We start from the raw sequence: 19,353 nt of genomic DNA on the forward strand, positions 1-19,353 counted from the left end.
TGTGCAACGTACAATGGGCAAGATGTTCCTAATTCATAGGGGAAAACTATATTGAGAGATGGGTAATATACAATATGTACAAGAGCCAAGAGGGAATAATAAGAGTGGACGACCAAGAACGAAGTGATCGAATTGAAGTGGGTGTAACACAGGGACAAAGTATTTCGACCCTACTGTTCAATCTCTACATCGAAGAAGCAATGATGGAAATAAAGGATACGATCAGGAGTGGGATCAAAATTCAAGGCGAAATAATACCAATGATACGATTCGCTGATGACATTGCTCTCCTGAGTGAAGAATTGCATGATCTGCTGAATGGAATGAACAGTCTAATGAGTACAGATATGGACTGAGAGTAAATCGAAGGAAGGCGAAAGTACTGAGAAGTAGTAGAAATGAGAACAGCGAGAAACTTAACATCAGGATTGATGATCACGAAGTAGATGAAGTTAAGGAAATCTGCTACCTAGGCAGCTAAATAACCTGTGGCAGACGGTGGACGGCAGACTTCAAAAGCAGTCTGACACTGGCAAAAAGGTCATTGCTGGCCAAGAGAAGTCTACTAGTATCAAACATGGGAGTTAATTGGAGGAAGAAATTTCTGAGAATGTACTTTTGGAGCACAGTATGGTAGTGAAACATGGACTATGGGAAAAACAGAACAGAAGAGAAACGAAGCATTTGAAATGTGGTGTCACAGACGAATGTTGAAAATTAGGTGGACTGATAAGGTAAGGAATAAGGAGGTTCTGCGCAGAATCGGAGAGAAAAGGAATATGTGGAAAACACTTACAGGGAGAAGATACAGGATGATATGATTTGAGACATCAGTGAATAACTTCCGTGGTACTAGAGTGATCTATAAAGGGCAAAATCTGTAGAGGAAGACATACGGCAAGTAACTGAGGACGTAGGTTGCAAGTGCTACTCTGAGATGGAGAGGTTGGCACAGGACATCGTGGGCTAGACTTCGTTGGAGTGCAGTGCGACCGCAATTTTTGCTCTTGCTTACGGTGTAGAACCACAAGAGACCGTTCAAAACCGTTTCAACGCGGTCCAAAGGAGCAAAGTTTGCTTATTATTTTCCAGCCTTCATGTTTTGCATCTTTCTGTGGCGTGATCATGGAGGGGTGCGACGCTGACGCGTGCGTGAATAAAAACACCAAATGGTCTTCCAAGCCCCCCCCCCCCCCCCCACCAGTACCCTCAGTGCCAGCTGCCCACTTATGTTGACCACTTTGAAAATATTGCCGCACAGGGAAAACCCGTGATTAGAATCATAGTTGCCTGCAGGTAGGCAACCTCTTACGCCCCCGAGTATGCCTACAAACTGTTGGCGAGGACTCTCATTTGTTTACTCTGCACAGCCACATTTTAAAGTGCTCAACAAATGTGGGCGAGTGGCACTGACAATATTGCCGTCCTTGGGGTCTTAGAGTAATTCTTTGCCGTTTTATGTATGTATTAATGTCGCACCCCTCCGTAATTAAGCCACAGAAAGGTTCAGAAAAGGAGGACTGAAAATTCGTATGCACCCTTTGCTGTTACGGATCGCGCTCAAATTTCGTCAAATGATTTTAAACGGCCTCTATTGGTTCTTCAGTGTACACCAAAGAAAAAAATTGCGGTCGCACTGCATTCCAAAGGGGTAGTATCATATTCAGAGTGGTGGCTGACCCACAGTGTCTTTATGGAAGGTTTGAAATTTCTGGACGGTATCAACACTATCAAAAATTGTCAAGAACCTCGTTGTTTTGTTCATTGCATTGCAAACTGTCGTTTTCCACTGCAAAATGTGTACGAATCAACGCCTCAAGGGAAGGAGTGGGTTCACTGAAGGCCTTTATTACCAACCCCTAAGATCTTTTCATGTTGATCTTAGCGGCAGTGCCTGAAACGTTTTCTTCGGCCGCACCTAAGAAAACGGCACGATTTCAGAGCTCAACTCGCGGATCTAATCCTCATCGAGGAGGCGTCAAAAGAAGGGGTAAAGTGTCTATAAAAGGAGGTGCAGGGACCTTCGCATCGTGTGACAAGTCCTTGTTGGCGATGGGCAGAATTGCAGTGAAATTTGGTGCCAATGAGACATCATTAACCTACCTTACACGTCGACACATTGCTGCTCGAAGCGCCTCTGAGCCCGAGGATGACGTCGCACCGTTGCAGAGGGAGTTCGTTGGCACCTTTGAGCCAGATTTCAAACTTATGCGTCCCAACGAAGGATAATCAGATAATCAGGACGTTTCGAAAACAGGATCCTTTAATTGTGTTGTGCAGTGCCGTTGTTTCATACACTACATAGACTTGAATACACAATGAATTTCAGTTAAATGATCTTTACTGTGGGCTGTTTTCTTGTTTTTGAGTTACGGCATTATTCCGTAGTCTTTTTTTTTTTTTTCAAATGTTGTAGTATACGAGGGTGAGTCAAATGAAAACCTTAAATATTTTTTTAATATTATTTATTGTGCAGAAGTGGTACAAAGCTGTATCACTTTTCAACATAATTTCCCCACGGTCAATGCAAGTCGTCCAGCGCTTACAAAGTGCATAAATTCCTTTACAAAAAAATTCTTTTGGTAGTCCGCGCAACCACTTATGCACCGCGTGGCGTACCACTTCATCAGAACGGAACTTCTTTCCTCCCATTGCGTCTTTGAGTGGTCCAAACATATGGAAATCACTTGGGGCAAGGTCTGGTGAGTATGATGGATGAGGAACACACTCAAAATGCAGGTCTGTGATTGTTGCAACTGTTGTACGGGCAGTGTGGGGGGTCTTATATTGTCATGTTGCAAAAGGACACCTGCTGACAGCAATCCACTTTGCTTTGATTTGATTGCAGGCCGCAGATGATATTTTTAGGAGATCTGTGTATGATGCACTCGTGACAGTGGTCCCTCTAGGCATGTAATGCTCCAAAATGACGCCTTTTTTCGTCCCAAAAGAGAGTCAGCATAACTTTCCCTGCTGATGGTTCTGTTCGAAACTTCTTTGGTTTTAGGGATGAGGAATGGTGCCATTCCTTGCTCGCTTGCTTCGTTTCCGGTTGGTGGAAGTGAACCCGGGTTTCGTCCCCAGTAACGATTCTTGCAAGGAAGCCATCACCTTCAAAGCGCCGAAGAGGTTCTTCACAAGCCTTAACACGTCTTTCTCTCATTTCAGGAGTCAGCTGCTGTGGCACCCATCTTGCAGACACTTTGTGAAACTGGAGCACATCATGCACAATGTGGTGTGCTGACCCATGACTAATCTGTAAACATAATGCAACGTCATTCAGCGTCACTCGGTGGTTTTCCTTCATTATGGCTTCAACTGCTGCAGTGTTCTGTGGAGTCACAACTCGTTGTGCCTGACTTGGACGAGGAGCACCTCCCACTGAAGTCACACCATTTGCGAACTTCCTACTCCATTCGTAGACTTGATGCTGTGACAAACATGCATCACCGTATTGAACCTTCATTCGTCGATGAATTTCAATAGGTGTCGCACCTTCACTACGCAAAAACCGAATAACAGAACGCTGTTCTTCCCTGGTGCAAGTCGCAAGTGGGGCAGCCATCTTTATACTGATACTGCGGCGGTATGGGTGCATCTACACTATGCTGCCACCTGCAGGCTATTCTGCACGCTGTTTGTAGCACGCTTACCAACTTTCAGGACAACGGCGCGAAATTTCGATTTGTTATTACAAATTTAAGGTTTTCATTTGACTCATCCTCGTAACTGTAACGTGCAGGAACATGAATTAAAATCTAACATTTCCTTTCTTCAGAATGAATCAGTTTGCTACACTGAGCTTCCCGAGAAATTTGCTCAAACCATCCATGTTCATTGCCTCTTAAAAATTTAAAAGGTAGTTAACATCTATTACCTCCCATCCCTGAAGACCCATAGTAGGGACGATCAGTTTGTGTAGCGTAATGCTTATGTATTTGACACTTTTCGACAACTCAAACTCGTCATAGAAAATATGGTTGGAAGTCTGACTCCTGGATTCAGCTCCTTCTGGAGAATAAGCCAGTGAGACCGACTTTTGGACAGAGATCTCCAGTGCTTCACCATCTGACGTCACATTGATCAGATCTTGGAATACTTCCCCCGCTTGCTCTAATCATATAACAGTTGCGTTCAGAGGTAAACTAACGCAATATTCTTGAGGACAGAGGATCTTCAACCTGCGCTTACTACGCTACTTGTCGGTGTTAGGGTAAGGCCGGTTTGAATAACTCACAGTGGGCGCCAGAGAACACAGAGGTGCACTCTACCGAACAACGAAGAAAGGCGAGCTAATCCTTTCTTTTATCGTTGTTGTCAGTTATGTCGTGCCGCGAATGCTGTGTACAAGAGACTACAGAAGAACAAATAGTGTCACAAATATGAAAAGGAAACTTAAATGGAAAAGCAGTGCACAAAGAAGGGAAAGAGCCAGATTTGAGGAAAGCTATAGAATATAGGCTGTTCACACGTGGGGTATACAGGGTGTAATAAAAAGGAGGGCCAAACTTTCAGGAAACATTCATCACACATACAGGAATAAAATGTGTTTTATGGACACGGCTCCAAAACGCTGTATTTCCGAGTTAGAGCTTATTTGCTACTTCTCTTTGTAGTCATATTAATTGTGAGAAATATACAGTAACAGAAAGTATCAGTATCACATGAAACGTTTTCTTACATTAAATGTTAAAAATACCCTCTTACTAGGTTAGAATGTACAGTAAGACGTAATTCTTAGATTTACCAACATTATTTGTAGTCCGAATGCTACGGAGGTAGTACTGACATGTGACTCACTTCAATTTGTTCCAAAATGCGACTAATCTCATTGCGCTTCTAGCGTTAAGCACGAAGGGTCAACAGTTTCGTGTTCCTCACGGACTTGGTTTCCGGTACAGTGCAGTGGAAGTGTATTCGAATGCGGAGGTGGAAGATACCCATTTGCTGTACGGATTAACAGATGGCAATGGCAGTGGTATTCAGCGTTTGTGTTGCAAGATATTTTTCAGAACGACGCTGCGTTCATTACGCCAGTCTTAGTCATGTTCAGGCCTGTGAATTTTCTCAAAAGCATTTTGGAAGATCCTTTCTTGCTAAAAATAGCTGCACTATTGAATACTTCTACGTTTTTGTTAGTCTGATTTCTTAACTTGCATTCATATGATCGAGCGACCGACGGAAAACCAAAATATTATAATTCAGACGTTACAGAACTTCCAATACAATTCATCGAACAAGATAACCTAAAATTCTGATCTTTGCAACTCCAAGCTTCCGCCGTCCGCAGCTCGTGGACTCGCGGTCGCGCTCTCGCTTCCACAGTACGGGGTCCCGGGTTCGATACCCGGCAGGGTCAAGGATTTTCACCTGCCTCGAGATGACTGGGTGTTTGTGTTGTCCTCATCATTTCATCATCATTCATGAAAGTGGCAAGATTGGACTAAGTAAAGGTTGGGGATTTGTACGGGTGCTGATAACCACGCAGTTTAGCGCCCCACAAAACAGGTATCATCATCATCGTCATCATCATCCAAGCTTCCCCTTGTGTTGTCCACACGTAAATTTGTCATGTGGTAGGCAACAGTATATGCATGCACAGTACAAAAGCAGAGTCCTCAGAGAAATATGCATTGTGATTCAGCTGCTCCTAAGGCTGTCTTTTTTTATGCACACCACAATGTTAAACCTGGCCCCATCATAAACGACGTGCAAGATGTTCATACTCTCTCGCTCGCTAGACGCAAAGAACACTGAGGTAACAAAAGACATTTTATACCTTCTAATATCGTGTCGCACCTCCTTTCGCCTAGCATGACGTAGCATCTTGACGTGGCATGAACTCAACAAGTCGCTGAAAGCCCCTGCAGAAATATTGAGACATACTGCCTCTATAGCCGTCCATAATTGCGAAAGTGTTGCCGATGAAGGATTTTGTGCACAAACTGACCTCTCCATTATCTCTCATAACTGCTGGACGGGATTCATGGCCAAATAATCCACCCGAAATGTCAAGAATGTTCTGAAATGGCACATTGTCACCCGCAAAGTTTCCATCGTTGTTTGGGAACATCAGTTCCATAAATGGCTGAAAACTGTTTCCAAAAATCCGAAAATTACCATTTCCAGTCAATGATCGTATTAGTTGGACCAGAAAACCCAGTTCATTCCATGAAAATACATTCCAAACCATTTTGGAGCCACCACCAGCTTGCACAATGCCTTATGGACAACTTCATGGTGTCCGCGCCATACTCTAACCCTTCCATCAGCCATTACCAAGTGAAAACGTAAGTCATCTGACCTGGCCACAGTTTTCCAGTCGTCTAGGGCCCAACCGATATGGTCACGAGCCCAGGAGACGTCGTGCTATTAGCAAAGGCAGTCGCATCAGTCGTCTGTCACCAAAGCTCATTAACGCCAAATTTCGCCGCACTGTCCTAACGGATACGTTCGTCGTACGTCCCAGTGCAATTATTTCATGCAGTGTGCTTGTCTGTTAGCACTGACAACTTTGAGCAAACGCCGCTGCTCTAGGTCGTTAAGGCCGTAGGCCACTGCGTTGTCCTTGGTGACAGGTAATGGATGACATTGGGTGTTCTCGGCACACACTTGACATTCTAGATCTGGGAATACTGAATTCCCTAACTATTTCCGAAACTGAATGCCCATGCTTCTGCCTACAACTACCATTCCACATTCAAAGTCCGTAAATTTCTGTCGTGCGGCCACAATCAGTCGGAAACCTCTTCTCATTGTGAATCAGATGAGTGCAAATGACAGCTGCTGGAATGCGCTGCGCTTTTTATGCTTTGTGTATGCGATATTACCGCCATCTGTATATCTCATGAATTTGTCACCTCATTGCAATAGCCCAAAAAAAAAAAAAATTGCATGTCGTTCGTGGCACTCCCTCTTATCGTTGTACAAAAATTTTGGACTGCACGAACTATACCTGCAATTCGATTTCTTTTGATCTCTATTGATTGCGCTATTACACCACCAACATAGTCGGCTACTTCGTTGACATTATTAATTTAAGCGTGCCCGTGAAGGTAATGAACGAGAATCGACTTTGGTAAACGTTACGCTAAAACTAATTACGTTGACAATTATACCCAAACTAAACATTTACAAGCACAGTAGTTTCGCGGTGAGAAGGCCTGGCGAATGCGTGAATGTAACCGTTTATTTTGTGCTGTTGAAATTCAAATAATAGTTACGTAAAACTTACAAAAACGTCAATTTCACAATTTGTAGGTGCTCAACTAAGCCGTTAGCATAAAAAGGCCAGTCAATGAATACCGGAAAAGTTCGTGCAGCCGCAAATATCTGTGAGTGGTAGGAGGGAATGACATGAACAAAGTATTAGAAATCCTCACTTTTAGGGTTTGAGAGCGGGAGTGTGGTTGCATTTGAAAATCGCTTTTGTAAGGTCACTTTTGTATGTTTTTCTTGGATGACTCGAAAACTACGGCCTCTAGTGAAGATGTATCCCACTACGACATTTAAATACATTAAATTTCCTACAAAGACGTCCTGTTCATTTTTTTATGGAGGACGAATACCATGCGTGTTGTATAACGGACAGCAATAACATTGCGGGCTGCATAATGCGACAGTGGTAGGGGCAGCTGAATCACGCACTACGTGCCCACTTACGAAACCGAAATAATGCAAAATTCAGAGATCCACAAAGAAGTACCTAAAAATGTCCCATAATGTGTGCACGTTTAAGAGATCAATACATTCCCAAATCGATAAAAGGACTGCAAACGTGTGTTCTTTCATGAAGCAGACATGAAATTTGCAGCGGAACTCAGGGTGGAGAGCAAAACATAGGTATCGAAGTTTTGTTTCATATTGGGAGAGAACTATTTCAGTTAAAAAATTATTTCAACGTGCTGAATTGGAATTAACTGGATGACTCTAGTCAGGCAAAACTTTCTGCTGCCACAAGATATTTGCCTGCGAATTTAGGGTTACTGACAAGAAAACTATTTGGGTATACTTACACTTCTTTACTGTAAAATATTGAAGTAAATACTTCAACAGCCAACATCGCTAACTACAATTTTACTCATGATGACCGGTTTCGGCGATTTTAAGTTACCATCCTCGTATTTGTAAAGCATATAGATCGAAAATTACTAGATATTATAAGGTGGGTTACATATTTTCAAAATAAAACATACCTCAAGCAGGAGCAGTTCAATAAATCTCCATCTTATATACAACATATGGTAGCAAGTCATTACACGTCATTCGGGCAAAATGAAGAAAGTGATGCATCGAAATTTCAGTAATAAAACACGATTTACCTAAAATATTATGCACGTTGCACCGATTGTTCAATTTCATACTCAGACAACAGATGTAAAAAGACTGAAGATCACAAACCAAAGGAAAGATATTACGAACTAACAGCAGGTGACAGTGTAGAAGTATACGCACAGAAATACAATCGTAACATATTTAACCTAAGCAAGCCAACATCGCTAATTCAATACACACATTTTTTTTTACATTATACAAACTACTACTCCAAATCAGAGTGTACTGGAATAACACAATTGCTGTTTTAAGAAATTTGTAAAACCTTACCTACAATTTTTTTATTTTATTTGCAAAAAATTTCAGAATTAATACTCTTATAAAAACAAAAAAGGCAGTAATGTATATCAGTTGCACTAACCTATTTCATAAATAATCAAAACAGTTATGAGATAAAAATAACGTGGAACGTTTATCGTCTTTGAATAAGCTCATACACTCCTGGAAATTGAAATAAGAACACCGTGAATTCATTGTCCCAGGAAGGGGAAACTTTATTGACACATTCCTGGGCTCAGATACATCACATGATCACACTGACAGAACCACAGGCACATAGACACAGGCAACAGAGCATGCACAATGTCGGCACTAGTACAGTGTATATCCACCTTTCGCAGCAATGCAGGCTGCTATTCTCCCATGGAGCCGATCGTTGAGATGCTGGATGTAGTTCTGTGGAACGGCTTGCCATGCCATTCCCACCTGGCGCCTCAGTTGGACCAGCGTTCGTGCTGGACGTGCAGACCGCGTGAGACGACGCTTCATCCAGTCCCAAACATGCTCAATGGGGGACAGATCCGGAGATCTTGCTGGCCAGGGTAGTTGACTTACACCTTCTAGAGCACGTTGGGTGGCACGGGATACATGCGGACGTGTATTGTCCTGTTGGAACAGCAAGTTCCCTTGCCGGTCTAGGAATGGTAGAACGATGGGTTCGATGACGGTTTGGATGTACCGTGCACAATTCAGTGTCCCCTCGACGATCACCAGTGGTGTACGGCCAGTGTAGGAGATCGCTCCCCACACCATGATGCCGGGTGTTGGCCCTGTGTGCCTCGGTCGTATGCAGTCCTGATTGTGGCGCTCACCTGCACGGCGCCAAACACGCATACGACCATCATTGGCACCAAGGCAGAAGCGACTCTCATCGCTGAAGACGACACGTCTCCATTCGTCCCTCCATTCACGCCTGTCGCGACACCACTGGAGGCGGGCTGCACGATGTTGGGGCGTGAGCGGAAGACGGCCTAACGGTGTGCGGAACCGTAGCCCAGCTTCATGGAGACGGTTGCGAATGGTCCTCGCCGATACCCCAGGAGCAACAGTGTCCCTAATTTGCTGGGAAGTGGCGGTGCGGTCCCCTACGGCACTGCGTAGGATCCTACGGTCTTGGCGTGCATCCGTGCGTCGCTGCGGTCCGGTCCCAGGTCGACGGGCACGTGCACCTTCCGCCGACCACTGGCGACAACATCGATGTACTGTGGAGACCTCACGCCCCACGTGTTGAGCAATTCGGCGGTACGTCCACCCGTCCTCCCGCATGCCCACTATACGCCCTCGCTCAATGTCCGTCAACTGCACATACGGTTCACGTCCACGCTGTCGCGGCATGCTACCAGTGTTAAAGACTGCGATGGAGCTCCGTATGCCACGGCAAACTGGCTGACACTGACGGCGGCGGTGCACAAATGCTGCGCAGCTAGCTCCATTCGACGGCCAACACCGCGGTTCCTGGTGTGTCCGCTGTGCCGTGCGTGTGATCATTGCTTGTACAGCCCTCTCGCAGTGTCCGGAGCAAGTATGGTGGGTCTGACACACCGGTGTCAATGTGTTCTTTTTTCCATTTCCAGGAGTGTAGATCACTCGAGGTCTAGGTAATCAAAATACAAAAGCAATGAACGAAGTTCATGTCGCAACGTATGTGGATAACAAAAGGGACCAACTAAAATATTGCATTTTCAAAATACAATATGCAAAGCACAGAATTATAGACCAAGAACATTACAGTCGAAGATCTAGCTGCCAACGTTATATGGTGCTCGAAGTCTACGGTCAGTGTAATAAGCATCTAGTATAAGTCCCGAATTTAAGTAATGAATACGTTGATACAAATAATTTGCAATACAAACAACATATCAAAGTACCTGCGACCATATTATATACAGATATTATAAAACAGCCATAAAATATCGCGGTAGCTCAGGGTCTAGATGTAAAATATATACAGAGTCTTTAGCTCAGGGAAGGACGTCGGTAATGTGAAATATACCGATAATATGTCCAACTTCATAGCCTTCAAATGACATAATATATTTACGGGACTAGTTAGACTATAAATTTGGTATTAACGTTTCTAACTTGTTGCTACGTTTATTAAGTGGAATGCTGGAACGAAATGTAATTTAAAGCTGTACGCAAATGTTTGCAGCCAACTTCACATGCTTCCTACTGAAACGTCCCCTTAGAACAATTTATACACGACTGTGCTTAACCTGACACACAATATTATTTAGCGCAACGCAATCTGACTTTCAAAAATCCATACACCTACAAAGGAATGGCCCTGACTAACATTAACCTATACCTTTCTCAAATCACTTACCTCACAAAAATCTTCGTTACTGGAACTACTGCAATACAGCGAGCGCCACTACTGCCAGCTAAATAAAAGATTCAAACTACTGAAGGCACTAACTACTGATAGGGATAGTTAGCAAATGAAAGATTTTAATAGAGAACAAACACTGTATTTACCTTAATATCATCAAAAGTCGTAATATATGTAATTTCAAAACTCCGCCATTTCCTTCCACACATCCACCACTGCTGGCGGCTCACCTCTAACTGCGCAACGCTACGCGCTGTTCACATCCAGCTGCCGCTGCCCAACACTACAATGGCAGACAACAATGCAAACTAGCCACAGACTGCACACAGCACAGCCAGTGATTTTCATACAGAGCGCTACGTGGCATTACCAATATAAAAATCTAAACAGCCTATTTACATAACGAAAACATAAGCAGCCTACTTATACTACGAAATACACTGCCGGTTCTGTGTGGAGTTTTGAGAAGATGTTTACAGATACGCACTTTCATTTCCATCAAATAATATATACAAAAAGCTAATCAATTCAAGAACTGAGAAGAATGTCCCAAATTCCCTAGTGAGATATTAAATACATTGAGAAAGCCGTGTATTTCTATACAAATTGCTCCAAGAGATCATTTACCACTGCGTTTCCCCGACCTACTGTTCGCGTAGATGACTTATACGTTCTCACGCACAATTTTATATTGCGTTTTCATCGTCATACAGAATACAGAAATGGAGGAATGAGAGAGCATGAGCCGTAATCTACGCATACATGTCTTCCTCCACGCTACAGTTGGACAAACATCCATACCGTCGTATGCATGAAATCCGTAAAACTGTGCAGGGAGTTTGGAATTTCATTCGAGACACTTAAGTGAACTGTTACGATGGATAATTTTAAAACTGTGACAGCCACAACTGAAATAACTACACATATCTGATTGACAATTCATACAGCAGAGCAGGTGTTTAAAAACAGGTGTTGGAACTATTGAAAAATAAAACCTAATGAAAATTGCAATAATCATCTGTAGTTGTATTTATTTAAGTCGATTAGAGACCCAAATTACCGGTTTCGCAACTTTCACGTTGCATCTTCTGGTGTAGTTATAACACCTGTATTTAATCAGCTGTTGTGCTGTACAGAATTGTCAATCAGTCATGTGTAACAATGGAGGTTCAATTCTGTTGCTGCTCTTTCAATCGTCAGCTAAATATGGACAATCAATCTTCTTTCATTATCTGAATAATAAAACAACTTTACATGCGGTAGTGCTCAGCTCACTATCATTGACAAGATTTGCAGTGTCGATATTTATGAGAAATCTAACCGTATAACATAAACTTAACTGTAATTTAAGAGGTTTTGGTCATTTTTTTTGTTGTACTATATGTTACTGGATGTATAGTTGTGTTTACGGTTAAAAGTTTGTGACTGTCGCTCGCAGCCCCTTACGGAGACCACAACGTCAGTCGTCAAAATATTGCACGCAAAACGGCGACCGTAATCCGACGATGTACAGTTCTTGTATTTGCCCTGATTTAGTAAAATAGGGAGATTCAACGGGGAGCAGAGATCTTCCGTGGCCATTTGTGAATATTTACTTCAGTACTCGGTGGTTGGAGGCACGTGGAACCGCACTTTATTACTCGAATGAATCGTCTCAAACATACAGCCACATTGTTACTTGAATTATTAAGAAACATATTATCTTCGTCAAACAAAATTAGTTTTTATTGTTCTAAATATTTGATGCGCTGTTTTCGTTTTTAAAGGTAAGGAAATGCACTCCAATGATCACGGTAAGTCGCTAAGGTGGAGCACAAAAGACTGCTCCTCATGAGTAATCATTTTCCGTCCATGGTGCTTATACAGTGTCTAAGAGGGTCAGTACGTCGTCACTCGTGGTGGTATCAAAATACATTTCCCGAAGATTTTTAGCATCGCTCAGCTTTCAGAACGACAAGTGTCAGTAGGTGAATAGAATACCACCTACAGTATCCATTGAAACCACTCTTTCAACTACGCTATTTTTGCTTATTAAGTAATATACAGTGTGTCCCGTCGTGAGTTCCATTGGGACATAAGCATATAAATAGGGGATACTAATCGACTTACTAGCTACATATTTCATTTCTTGTTATTTCCCTTGCTTCAACCTTTTTCTTTTCTAAATGGTATCTTATGTGCAGATTTTCTCTTTATTTGTCCTGCATTATTCACAGTCAAAAAAAGGCAACATGATTATCTTTTCAACCCATTTCTCAGACCTCGATGCGAGAATGTCGTTGATTTCTACAGTAGATTCATTCGGTGTTTTGCCTCCAGATGATACAGAGCAGAACTCACAAAAAATACCAGACAATATTAATCCCTCATTATCTGAAAACTGTCAATGTGCACAACTTCGTCTATTCTTATTACTCTCCTTTTTGTTATCATTATTATGATTAGGCTACCGATATATCTGAAATCGTCCCAGGTTCGCTTCCATACTAGCTGTATATGGCGGTCCCCTTGAATTTGCGCACGCATGTGCCTGAATAACTAAGTTCAATGGTAATTGACTCCGAAACGGCGCAACGACTCGATTTTCTTAAGAATTATTTCTGATCACAATGTATCCCGTAACACCGTCACAAGCCTTTCATACCGTTTCTGATCACCCTATACACTGCGAGAAAGAATTAAAGGGTCACATTTTTGCAATCCCTTCTTTTTCCCCGTTGAGATGTGGAAGTTTAAAATTTGGCTCAAAAGTTCCTACAATCTTCCTGCGTAATGATATAAAAGCATTGTGTCCGGCGACCTTACCCTCGGCCTAGGCGTACTTCGAGCAGCAGTGTGTCGACAGGAGGAGGAGATTAGTGTTTAACGTCCCGTCGTCAACGAGGTCACTAGAGACGGAGCACAAGCTCGGATTAGGGAAGGATGGGGAAGGGAATCGGCAGTGCCCTTTCAAAGGAACCATCCCGGTATTTGCCTGAAACTATTTAGGGAAATCAAGTAAAACCTAAATCAGGATGGCCGGAGACGGGTTTGAACCGTCGTCCCCAGAATGCGAGTCCAGTGTGCTAACAACTGCGCCACCTCGCTCGGTAAAGGTATCGACACATCGGAAAGGAAAGCAAGTGCTCAAAAGTTCATGTGAGGTATAAGTTGGAGTAACCATGTCACACTGGCACCAAATTTCATCTCAATTCTGGCCAACGCCACCGTTGATGCGACACACGACGGGAAAACCATCACTTTTACCTTACCCACATCTTACCCCTTCTCTTGGCGCTTCAGGGACAGAACCGCGACGCCTAGCGTTGAAATCACGCCGTTTTCTTATGGGTGTCTGAAGAAAACATTTCAGACACACCACCTCTCAAAATCGTTATGAAAAGAACTCAGGAGTCTAAAGGGCGTCAATGAAACCATCCCTTCCATTGCGTCCGTCATTTACACACACTTTGCAGTGTAAAACGACATTGCGAACAGTCGAACAGACAGTGGTGTGTGCAGCAGAAAGTTCTAGACAAACTTTGACACTATTGACACTCTCCATTCGATTCAGTTGTAACCTCTTTGAACGTTATCTAACCCCTTTGGAGCATAGCGCGACCGCAGTATCTTCTCGGATACACAGGGTATAATAACTAGGGACCATTAAAAACCATTCGACGAAATTAAAACATGGTCCGAAGTAGCAAAGGGTGTTTACGCTTTTTCAGCCTTCCTATTCCGTTTCTTCCTGTGGCGCTACAACGACGATGTGCGACAATGAAAGGCACATAATTAAAACGGCAAAGGGATCCTCCGAGATCCCCCAGTTTGGCAGCACCCTCGGTGCCGGCCGCGCACCTTCGTTGAGCACTTTAAGATGGACCTGTACAGAGACAAACTTCCACCGATTCCTACACACCTGCGGTTAGGCAACCCTTTCGAACGATAGTGTAAACAGAAAATGATATGAAACAGGACGTCGAGGTCCACTAAGCTCTCAGACGGTGGCCGAAAGTAAATGACTGTAAAAACAAAACACACTAAGTGTCACAAAACGGCAAAAAAGGACATTCAGAAAAGAATGACTCGCAAATATCTTTTTATTCGCTGTCATTGAATTAGTTATAATTTAGTAATGTTTGTGTAACTACAGATTGCGATTACGTTTGTTTGACATGAAAGATAACAATTGTTGATTCAAATCCAGATTATGAACTAAAGACAGTAGTAAAACTAGAAGACAGTCGAAGGCAGGAAAGAGATATCCTAATCCAAGAGCACTGTCTCGGAATTACATGGAGTCTTGGCTTCGCTGGTGGTTCGATCGAAACGTAATTTAAATGGTGCTTGCAGCTAATGGTTGGGAATGTGTTAATGATTAATTTCAGTATTTATGATATTCTGGTATTTATGAAGAAATGAAAAACTCATTAAATGAAGAACTCATGTAACTGATCAGTAGTTTCAATTTTTTGAGATGCTGCTACCTATATGATGAACGACGATAGGCATTTCTTACGCAGTGGTAGGGATTCATCCCCGTATCTTCCTGTACCAATCTGTGAAATAGCCTAAAAAAGTCAGACATGGCGACTTAGTGGTCCAGAGCAAAGGCGACAAACTCGCTAGCCGGCCAATTGGCTTTAGCTTACTCAGGCTTTCACTAAATCTCTTACTGGAAATGTCACGACAGTTTATTTGCTAAGGCTAAAGCCCGTTTCCTTTCGCTACCTTCTTCAGTGTTCCGTCTCAACCAAGTAGATCGTCGAAGAGTTCCAATCACCTAACCCTCTTTACTCCTAGTAACCACATACAGTCTGGTCGCTGCACTTCGCCAACGTAAATTAAATGGAGCCATGGGCTTCATCTACATTTACATACATACTCCGCAATCCACTATACGGTGTGTGGCGGAGGGTACCTCGTACCACAACTAGCATCTTCTCTCCCTGTTTCCCCCCCCCCCCAAACAGAACGAGGGAAAAATGAAGATAAGAGAGATTAGGGCTCGTACAGAGGCATCTCTGTACCAGCCCTAATCTCTCTTATCTTATCTCAGAGATGCCTCTGTACGAGCCCTAATCTCTCTTATCTTATCTTTGTGGTCTTTCCGCGAAATATAAGTTGTTGGCAGTAAAATGGTACTGCTGTCAGCCTCAAATGCTGGTTCTCTACATTTCCTCAGTAGCGATTCACGAAAAGAACGCCTTCTTTCCTCAAGAGACTCCCACCCGAGTTTCTGAAGCATTTCCGTAACACTCGCGTGATGATCAAACCTGCCAGTAACAAATCTAGCAGTTCGCCTCTGAATTGCTTCTATGTCCTCCCTCAATCGGACCTGATAGGGATCCCAAACGCTCGATCAGTACTCAAGAATAGGTCGTATTAGTGTTTTATAAGCAGTCTCCTTTACACGTGAACCACATCTTCCCAAATTTCTACCAATGAACCGAAGACGACTATCCGCCTTCCCCACAACTGCCATTACATGCTTGTCCCACTTCATATTGCTCTGCAATGTTATGCCCAAATATTTAATCGACGTGACTGTGTCAAGCGCTACGCTACTAATGGAGTATTCAAACATTACAGGATTCTTTTTCCTATTCATCTGCATTAATTTACATTTATCTATATTTAGAGTTAGCTGCCATTCTTTACACCAATCACAAATCCTGTCCAAGTCATCTTGTATCCTCCTACAGTCACTCAACGACGACACCTTGCCGTGCACCACAGCATCATCAGCAAACAGCCGCATTTTACTATCCACCCTATCCAAAAGATCATTTATGTAGATAGAAAACAACAGGGGACCTACCAAACTTCCCTGGGACACTCCAGATGATACCCTCAGCTCCAATGAACACTCACCATCGAGGACAATGTACTGGGTTCTATTACTTAAGAAATCTTCGTGCCACTCACATATATGGGAACCAATCCCATACGCTCGTACCTCAGTTAGGAGTCTGCAGTGGGGCACCGAGTCAAACGCTTTCCGGAAGTCAAGGAATATGGCATCCGTCTGATACCCTTCAACCATGGTTCGCAAGATATCATGTGAAAAAAGGGCGAGTTGCGTTTCGCAGGAGCGATGCTTTCTAAAGCCGTGCTGATGCATGGACAGCAAATCCTCTGTCTCAAGGAAATTCATTATATTCGAACTGAGAATACGTTCGAGAATCCTGCAACAAACCGATGTTAAGGGTATTGGTATGTAATTTTGAGGATCCGTCCTTCTACCCTTCTTATATACAGGCATCACCTGCCCTTTTTTCCAGTCGCTCGGGACTTTACGTTGGGCAAGAGATTCGCGATAAATACAAGCTAAGTAAGGAGCCAGTGCAATAGAGTACTCTCTGTAAAACCGAACTGGAATCCCATCAGGACCTGGCGATTTATTTATTTTCAACAAATTCAGCTGCTTCACAACCCCAAGGATGTCTATCACTATGTCCTCCAAACGGGAATCTGTACGAGACTGAAACGGCGGTATGTTTGTTCGATCCTCCTGCGTGAAAGATTTCTCAAATGCTAAATTTAAAATTTCAGCTTTCATTTTGCTGTCTTCCGTTGCCAGGCCAGACTGATTTTACGTAAGACCTTGGGTTTTCAGCAAGATCTTTCGCTAAGGTATGACGGTGGTAGTCACCGTATGCTTCGCGCATCGCTCTTCTTACAGCAGCACGAATCTCTACGAACTTTTGCCTGTCCTCATTCTCCCGATCTTTCTTGTACCGCGAGTGCAACTGTCTTTGCTTCCTGAGCATTCTCCGAATTGCGCTGTTAAACCACGGTGGATCTTTTCCGTCCGTAACCCACTTTTTCGGCACATACTTCTCCAATGCGTTATTTACAATGTGTTTAAAATTTGCCCATAATTCTTCCACGTCCATCGTACCGGAAGCAAATGAAGTCGATTCATTTACTGAGTGGGATGATAACAACTGCTTATCTGCTCTTTCTAGTAAGAATACTCTCCTAGCCATCTTGACCAACTTTTTAACTTTCGTAACCATAGTCGTAATGACAACATCATGATCACTAACCACTGTCTCAACACTGACTCCGTCGATGAGGTCTGGTCTGGTCTGGTCTGGCTACCAGATCTAAAATATTTCCATTACGCGTTGGCTGTCGATTTAGCTGCTCAAGACAGTTTTCGGATAATGTGTTCAAAAGTAATTCATACGACGGCTTGTCTGTACCACCTGTAATGAATCCATAGACATCCCAGTCTATAATAGGTAGGTTGAAGTCGCCTCCGACTAATGTAGGATGATACGGGTACTTCTGCGATACAGAATGTAGACTCCCTTTGAATGATTCTAGAACTGTCACGGTGAAACCTGGTGGCCGGTAATAACACCCAACAATTAATTTTATTTCTCCTATCCCTGTTAAACGTGTCCAGATAACTTGACAATCACACTCTACTTCGACCTCAGTAGACACAATATTTTTGCCAACTGCAATGAAGACACCACCTCCTACGGTGGCTAATCTGTCTTTCCGATACACGTTCCAGATTTCACCACACCTTTCTGTTTCGAAAGATAATGTTCACATGTCACACTGCAAGCCTATTAGCTGGTCACATAAGAAGTCGCTACGTAATTCACAGAAATCTTATAAAAATTAAAATGCCAAATAAGAATATAAAATTAAAAGAAACATATTTACTATTAACTATATATGACGGTAGTACCTGTTCCCGAAAGAACAGTTACTGTCGATGACCATGCAGCTTTGCTAGAAATGAAATGATAATTAAATTTCATTTCTAGCAAAGCTGCATGGTCATCGACGGTAACTGTTCTTTCGGGAACAGGTACTACCGTCATACATAGTTAAAAATATGGGTTCCCGGCCTTTGACCTTCTTGTGCGAACGCACACGCTATGCCCGAACTCGTACGGGACTTGGTAGATTAATCTGTCACGAGTAATGAGTATGATGGGCAAACATCTATTAGGCGCACTACGAATGTAGTGTTGTGGACATGTTGGGAATGTGGATCTCACGGGGGGCGTGCAAGGGATAAGTCCCTGCAGACGAACTATCCTCTGTGCCCGCGGTGGCTCAGCTGGATAGAGCGTGTGCCATGTAAGCAGGAGATCCCGGGTTCGAGTCCCGGTCGGGGCACACATTTTCAACATGTCCCCAACGAAGTGTATCAATGCCTGCTTGCAGCTAGGGTGTCACTTTAATTATCATTTCATATTTACTATTATATGTACGACAAATCATACACTTCAGTGCAGTGCAAAGCTTTAAGAACTAGTTTACAGAACAAAATCAGTGGGCCACGAAAAGGCCTTTCAACAGAAATTTGAGAGTCTAAAGTTCATAATTTTGTTTTGACTTCTATTGGCATCCTGTTGAAAGTGAATAAAGGCGTACTCTTTTCATATGCAGTGGTC

At 43.0% G+C, this 19,353-nt stretch overlaps 1 non-coding gene across 1 annotated transcript; it reads left to right on the forward strand.

The window, feature by feature from the left end:
- The first annotated feature begins 19,000 nt into the window (after window positions 1-19,000).
- Trnat-ugu (transfer RNA threonine (anticodon UGU)) lies at window positions 19,001-19,075 on the forward strand. Its single transcript has one exon. It is a non-coding gene; the product is annotated as a tRNA-Thr (tRNA).
- The last annotated feature ends 278 nt before the right edge of the window (window positions 19,076-19,353 follow it).

This window comes from Schistocerca cancellata, chromosome 7, assembly GCF_023864275.1.
Source record: "Schistocerca cancellata isolate TAMUIC-IGC-003103 chromosome 7, iqSchCanc2.1, whole genome shotgun sequence".
NCBI lineage: Eukaryota > Metazoa > Arthropoda > Insecta > Orthoptera > Acrididae > Schistocerca > Schistocerca cancellata.